This window comes from Ovis canadensis, chromosome 3 (assembly GCF_042477335.2).
Source record: "Ovis canadensis isolate MfBH-ARS-UI-01 breed Bighorn chromosome 3, ARS-UI_OviCan_v2, whole genome shotgun sequence".
NCBI lineage: Eukaryota > Metazoa > Chordata > Mammalia > Artiodactyla > Bovidae > Ovis > Ovis canadensis.
Genome location: NC_091247.1, coordinates 145,464,299 through 145,471,595, shown reverse-complemented (window position 1 = coordinate 145,471,595; position 7,297 = coordinate 145,464,299). Strand labels below are relative to the sequence as shown.

General features: G+C 38.6%; 1 pseudogene; it reads left to right on the top strand.

Moving 5' to 3' along the window:
- The first annotated feature begins 1,542 nt into the window (after positions 1–1,542).
- Positions 1,543–3,675, top strand: LOC138436346 (eukaryotic translation initiation factor 2 subunit 3-like; annotated as a pseudogene).
- Positions 3,676–7,297: the final 3,622 nt, after the last annotated feature.

Sequence of the window (7,297 nt, the reverse complement as noted above, 5' to 3'; positions counted from 1 at the left end):
GCTTGGATAATTTTGAGCATTACTTTCCTAGCTTGTGAGATGAGTGAAAGTGTGCAGTAATTTGAACTTTCTTTGGCATTGCCTTTCTTTGGGATTGGAATGAAAACAGACCTTTTTTAGTCCTGTGGCCACTGCTGAGTTTTCCAAAGCTGCTGGCATATTGAGTGCAGCACTTTCACAGCATCATCTTTCAGGATTCAACTGCAGTTGAAATAGCTCAACTGGAATTCCATCACCCCCACTAGCTTTGTTTGTACTGATGCTTCATAAGGCCCACTTGACTTAGCATTCCAGGATGTCAGACTCTAAAGTGAGTGATCACACCATCGTGGCTATCTGGGTCATTAAGATCTTTTTATATAGTTCTTCTGTATATTCTTGCCACCTCTTCTTAATATCTTCTGCTTCTGTTAGGTCCATACCATTTCTGTCCTTTATTGAGCCCATCTTTGCATGAAATGTTCTCTTGATATCTCTAATTTTCTTGAAGAGATCTCTAGTCTTTCCCATTCTATTGTTTTCCTCTATTTCTTTGCATTGATCACTGAGGAAGTCTTTCTTATCTCCCCTTGCTGTTCTTTGGAACTCTTCATTCAAATGGGTATATCTTTCCTTTTCTCCTTTGCCTTTTGCTTCTTTTCTTTTCTCAGCTATTTGTAAGGCCTCCTCAGACAACCATTTTGCACTTTTGCATTTTGCAGGGAGGGGGTGGGGGGGAGGGAATGGTCTTGATCAGTGCTTCCTGTACAATGTCACAAACCTCTGTCCATAGTTCTTCAGGCACTCTGTCTATCAGATCTAACCCCTTGAATCTATTTGTGTATGTGTATATAGGAGACATACAAACTGAATCACTTTGTTGCACAATAGAAACTAGCAGAGCATTGTAAACCAACTATACTTCAAGAAAATAAATTAAAAATGAATTGAGATGGCTGCATGGGGAGCAGGGCTGGAGAGTCTCTGGTAGTCACAGAAGCTTTCCCCCAACCCATTTAGCAATGAGAAGGAGTCAGAGGAAGTTGAGAGGAAAGCAGAATTTTTCCATACTCCAAGAAAAGCACAGAAACCAGCTAAATACAAACTGGTGAACCAGAAGTTGTTATATCAGTTCCAAGGGGATGTCATCAAAAGTCTCAGAGGATCTCTCTCTCATGGAGAATGTGACCTCTTAGAAGATGCTGGCATAAAGTGTTGATGCCATAACCAGGTGAGACAATGGCCATGGTAATGAATGTCAGTGTGGACAGGTGTCTAACAAGTAGATGCCTCCCCTGATGCTGTGATGGTACCTGAGCCCCAACATAGATGCCACCTCAGGAAAAGGAGGGCAGAGGACAATCCCCAGTGACTGACACTGGGATGACTTCATGTATCTAGAACTGACTAATCATATTTTTTATTATTTTTCAGCATCTAAATATGGCAGAAATTCAAAAGAATTGAATCATAAATTGAATTAATGAGTTCTCTTCTATAAAAATATTTATCAAGGAAAAATATCCAGAATGAAGGCAAAAAGGTACTATCTCTCTGGGCAAGATGGCGGGGTGAGGGGGGTCAGGGGGACAAGGCTGGTATGAATTTGGGGCAGGTGCACGATAATTAATATAGGTATGGTTCATCATGTAGTTCATGAGAAATCGATGGTTGTAAAAGCTATTTCGGTAATTCACACTGTCCAGTTCAAAATGAACTGGAAAGAAATATTCCAATAAAACGTGACTATGCTGAGATTTACGAACTCGATGACCTACATTGTCCTCCACCGTATTTCCTTTGTTAGGGCTTCCCGGGTGGCACAGTGGTAAAGAATCTGGCTACCAATGCAGGAGAACAGCAGATGAGAGTTTGATCCCTGGGTCGGGAAGATTCCCTGGAGTAGGAAATGGCAGTGCACTGGAGTATTCTTGCCTGGGAAATCCCATGGACAGAGGGGCCTGGTGGGCTACAGTCTATGAGGTTGCAAAGTGTCTGACATGACTGAGGATGCACACGTGCATGTTGCCTTTGTTGACTGCCCTGGAATATTACGATATTGTGATGGCTCCATGCTGAACAATGCCGCAGTAATGGATGCCGCTTCTCTGTTGATAGCTGGTAATGAGTCTTGCCTTTTCACACTGTTCATGGTCGTCTCAAAGCAGGAATACTGAAGTGGTTTGACATTCCCTTCTCCAGTGAACCACATTTTGACAGAACTCTCCACCATGACTCGTCTGTCTTGGGTGGCCCTACATGGCATGGCTGATAGTTTCATTGAGTTAGACAAGGCTCTGGTCCATGCGATCAGTTTACTCCAACACTTTGGCCACCTGATGCAAAGAATTGACTCATTGGAAGAGACCATGATGCTGGGAAAGGTTTAAGGCAGAAGAAGGTGATGACAGAGGATGAGATGGTTGGATGGCATCACCAACTCAATGGACATGAGTTTGAGCAAGCTCCAGGAGTTGGTAATGGACAGGACATGCTGCAGTCCCTGAGGTCGCAAAGAGTCAGACACAACTGAGTGACTGAACTGAACTGAATGAGTCTTGTTCTCAGCCTCAGACCTCTGAACACTTGACTGCTATGGAAATTATGAAACTGAAGCATATTTTGATTCTACAAAGTAAAATTGATTTTTTTTAAGCCAGACTAAAGAATGGTATGAACAGATCCTTGCATTTGTACAAGGTGCAATAGCATAGACAGAGCTCCTATTATTCCAATTTCTTCTCAGCTAAAATACAATATTGAAGTTGTCTGTGAATACATAGTAAAGAAATTTCCAGTGCCCCCAAGAGACTTTACTTCAGAACCCCAACTTACTATTATTAGATCCTTTGATGTCAGCAAATCTGGATGTGAAGTTGATGACCTTAAGGAGAATGTAGCTGGTGGTAGAGTTATAAAAGGAGTATTAAATGTGGGTCGGGAGATAGAAGTCAAACCCAGTGTTGTTTCCAAAGACACTGAAGGAAAATTCATGTTTTTATCACTTTTCGCAGAGCATAGTGATCCTCAGTATGCTGCTCTCGGTGTGTGCTAAGCCGCTTCAGTTGTGCCCGACTCATTGCAACCCTATGACTGTAGCCCACCAGGCTCCTCTCTCCATGGGATTTTCCAAGAAAGAATACTGGAGTGCGTTGCCATGCCCTCCGCCAGGGGATCTTCTCGACCCAGGAATTGAACCCGTATTTCCTGTATCCGCAGGTAGGTTCTTTACCGCTAGGGCTACCTGGGAAACCCTAATATGCTGCTCTAGGAGGTCTTATTGGAGTTTGGACAAAAATTGACCCTACCTTGTGCCAGGCTGACAGAATGATGTGGCAGTTACTTGGTGTGATTGAAACTTTACCTGAGATCTTCACAGAATTGGGAATTTCCTATTTCCTATTTAGACAGCTCCGAGGTGAACAGACGGAAGGAGACAAGAAAGCAGCGAAAGTGCCAAAGCTATCAAAGAATGAAGTGCTTATGGTGAACACAGGATCCCTGTCGACAGGAGGAAGAGTTAGTGCACTCAAGGCTGATTTGGGCAAAACTGTTTTAACTAATTCTGTGTGCATGGAAATAGAAGAAAAAAAAATCACCTTTAGTCAAAGAGTTGGCATTAATTGCTTGCATTTAATTGCTTGGGGTTAAATAAGAAGAGGGGTGACAATCAAGCCGACAATAGATGATGACTGAAGAATTAAATAACAGATATGGATGAAGTCAGAATTTCTCTTAACAACCTAGGGGTATATTTTCAAAGCAATAGTAGGCAATTAACTTCACAGTTCATTACCTTAGTAGTAGCTGTAAGGTTATTCTCATTTTTGAGTGATGAAAATTTAACCTCTAGTACTGAGACAGGGTCTACAATAAATGTAGAAGTTGGCATAATGTTGGATTGAATCTACATTTTACCAGAAATTAATCATTTCTATGTCCAATTTATACAGTGACGGTCTGAAAGTAAACTGCTTGCTACAACCAGACTTTGCTGTAGCACACATTCCATAGAACCTGTTCAAAATAAAATCTTTCTTCTTGGAAAAAAAAAAAAAGATGCTATCTGAGAAAATATCTGGGCTTCTAAATTTTGCTCACTTCAATATAAAACTATTGAATTAAGAATGGTTTCAATTTAGCATTTGCTCTGAGCTTCCTGTATACATTAGTGCCTGCAGAGAGTTTTTCTCAGGTAGTTGAAGTTTACAGAACAGGATTATTTGAAAGTATTAATCATTTCAAACCTATTAACCACAAAATGCAAATCTGAGAAATATTTTGGGCATAACATTTCATAAACACCCTATTCAAAAAGATAAATGTGTCAAATGATAACAAGGCATGATAACTAAAGATAATAATGCTAAGAAAGGAATTAAAGCTCATGAATAAATCAAAAATGAATAATTTTTACATGTCTTTGCAAGGAACAGATTTAATTTCAAATTTTGCTTGTGAGTAACATAAATATAGACATGAGCAAAATTGTAAATGTGGTGTTAACATTTAGAGTTACATAAACTGAAACCAGCAGCCAGCTGGAAAAACAGGCACTCCCAGGACCCCAGAAGCCTCCCTGAAGTTCCCATCTACCCCTCTCAGAGTACCCATTCTCCTAGCTTCTATCACCATAGATTAGCTTTGCCTGTTCTATTCTTTTGTGTCTGTCTTCTTTTGCTTAATATTGTATTTGTGAGATTCAGCAGTGATTTTGTGTGTAGTTACATTTTGTGTATTCTTGTTGCTTTGTTCCTCTATTATATAAATATACTATGACTTTTTATCCACTCTGCTGTTGATGGATGTTGTGATGTTTTCAGCAGGGGGACTTTTATGAGGAGTGCTGTAAGTGAATATATTCTTGTGTGTCTTTGATAAATATATGTATACGTCTATGTTGGGTCTATTCCTATGAGTGGACTTACTGGATCATGTAGTATACATATGGGCTTCCCAGGTGGCACTGTGATAAAGAACCTGCCTGCCCATGCAGGACACCTAAGAGATGTGGGTTCAACCCCTGGATTGGAAAGATCCCCTGGAGGAGGGCATGGCAACCCACTCCAATACGCTTGCCTGGAGAATCCCATGGACAGGGGAGCCTGACAGGCTGCAGTCCATCGGGTCACACAGAGTTGGAAAGGACTGAAGCAACTTAGCATGCACGCACAGTATACATATATTCAGCTGTAGAAGATGCTGCCAAACACTTTGCAAAGCACTGGTACCTTTATGTCCAGGTGCTGCATCAATAGAGCCCCAGACGCTGAGTTTATCCTTACTAACATTTGCCTTTCTTCTCCTACTTCTTCCTGTTCTCTGTCAGAATAAGACAGTCTTCTCTGTCTTCTCCCCCTCCTTCTCCTGCTTCTATCCCCTCTTCCTTCTTTCTCTTCCTTTCCCCTTCCCCCTCTCTTCTCTTTCTCCTTCTCTTTCTCTTCTCCCTCTCCTATCACTCACCCTAGCACTCCTCCTCATCTTCTTCCTTCTTTTTTACCCTTTCTGTCTGGTGGATGTCTACTGGTAACATATCATGGATTTAATTTGCATTTCTTGGTATCTGAACTTAAGCGTGTTTCACATTTGGAGATTCCCTTTTGTGAAACACCATTTAGCAAAATTATGTTGCCTACCTTTTTCTTATAGATATATAGTTCTTTGTAGATTTTGGATATGAGCCCTTTGTCATATACATGTATTTCAAATATATTCTCCCACTTGAAAATTACCATTAAACATGTGATATATATTTTCATTTTAAATACTCTATAAAAAAACAAATTTTCTTTTTCAGTCCTCATCTGCTAAAAGTTTATCATGAAAGAGCATTACATTTTATTAAGTGACTTGCATCTTTCAAGTTGAACATATGCTTTTTCTCCTTTATTCTGTTAAAGTGGGTGAGATATTTATACTGATTGCATTTGAAATGGTAAACCAATTTCAAGCTCTGGAAACAAACTCAACTTGTCCTTTTCTTTACACTCCAGAATTTCATTTGCTAGTATTTTGCTTAAAGTTTTTGCATCTACTGAGAAAGACTGATCCATAATTTTCTTTTCTTTTGGTGTCTTTGCCCAGGATTAATGTCCTCATACAAGATGCCAGTAAATATTCTCTTCTTTTCTCTTCTCTGGTAAAAATTGTAGGATTAATTATTTTTGTTTCCTAAAATGTTTGGAAGAATTCATGCGTGAATCCAGCTGGATCCAGAATTCTCTTCTGGGATGTTTTTAAATTGCAGATTTAATATCTTCAATAAATATAATTTTTTTACTTTTGCTGTCATTTGGGGGAAATTGTATATTGACATAAATTATATATAATGTCTTTTTATGATTTTAATTATCAGTAATATCCATAATGTGGTCCTTTTCCATTCCTGATATTGTAATTTGTGCTTTTTTCTCCTTTTTCTTGACCAGTCTTCTTAGCACTTTATTCTTTTCATTAGTTTTCAAAGAACCTCCTTTGGATTTATTGACTATTTCTATAGTATACCAGTTGTAGAGCATTGTTACTTTATTAATTTTTTTCTCTTTATTATTTCTTTTTTCTTTTTCCTATAATTTGCTATATTTTTAACTTCTCTTTATGGATACTATTAATTTAAACCTTTTGCCTATTTGAATATGTGCATTTAACAATAAATTTCCTTAAAGAGCAGCAGTAGCAGCAGCAATATCTTTACTAACCTTTAGTTTAAAATGTTTTCCAGTTTCTACTGCGATACATTCTTGATCCATATTTAATTTCTAAGCATTTGGAGATTTTTAACTTATCTTTTGTGGTTAATTTTGAGCTTAATTCCACTGTGTTATGAACATAACATATGAATCATACTTTGTATATTTTTTATATTTGAAAAGTTTTCGAGGCCTTGATGGCTCAGTTGGTAAAGAATCTACCTGCAATGAGGGAGACCTGGGTTCAACCCCTGGGTCATATATACATATATATATGTATGTACATATAAGGAAAAGTTTGTTAATCTCTGTTTGTTCAAATCTCTATGTCCTTTCTGATTTTTAATCAGTTACTTAGAGATTCCAGCTAATATTTTTTGTTATGTTTATAGATTTATCTATTTATCCTTTGATTAAAAGGAATTATTTTAAGTCTTATTTCTACCACCACATGAACAGACTCAGAGTATCCTACTGGAGAGTGAGTATTTCGCTGTCATCCCAGTCATTCCAGCTAAGGACTGAGACATGTAAGTGAACCCAGGCATAAACAGATGATCCTGGTCCATACTAGAATGACCACCCAGTTGTTCTCAGTCTAAATTGGTAACTGCAGACTCATGAGCTAG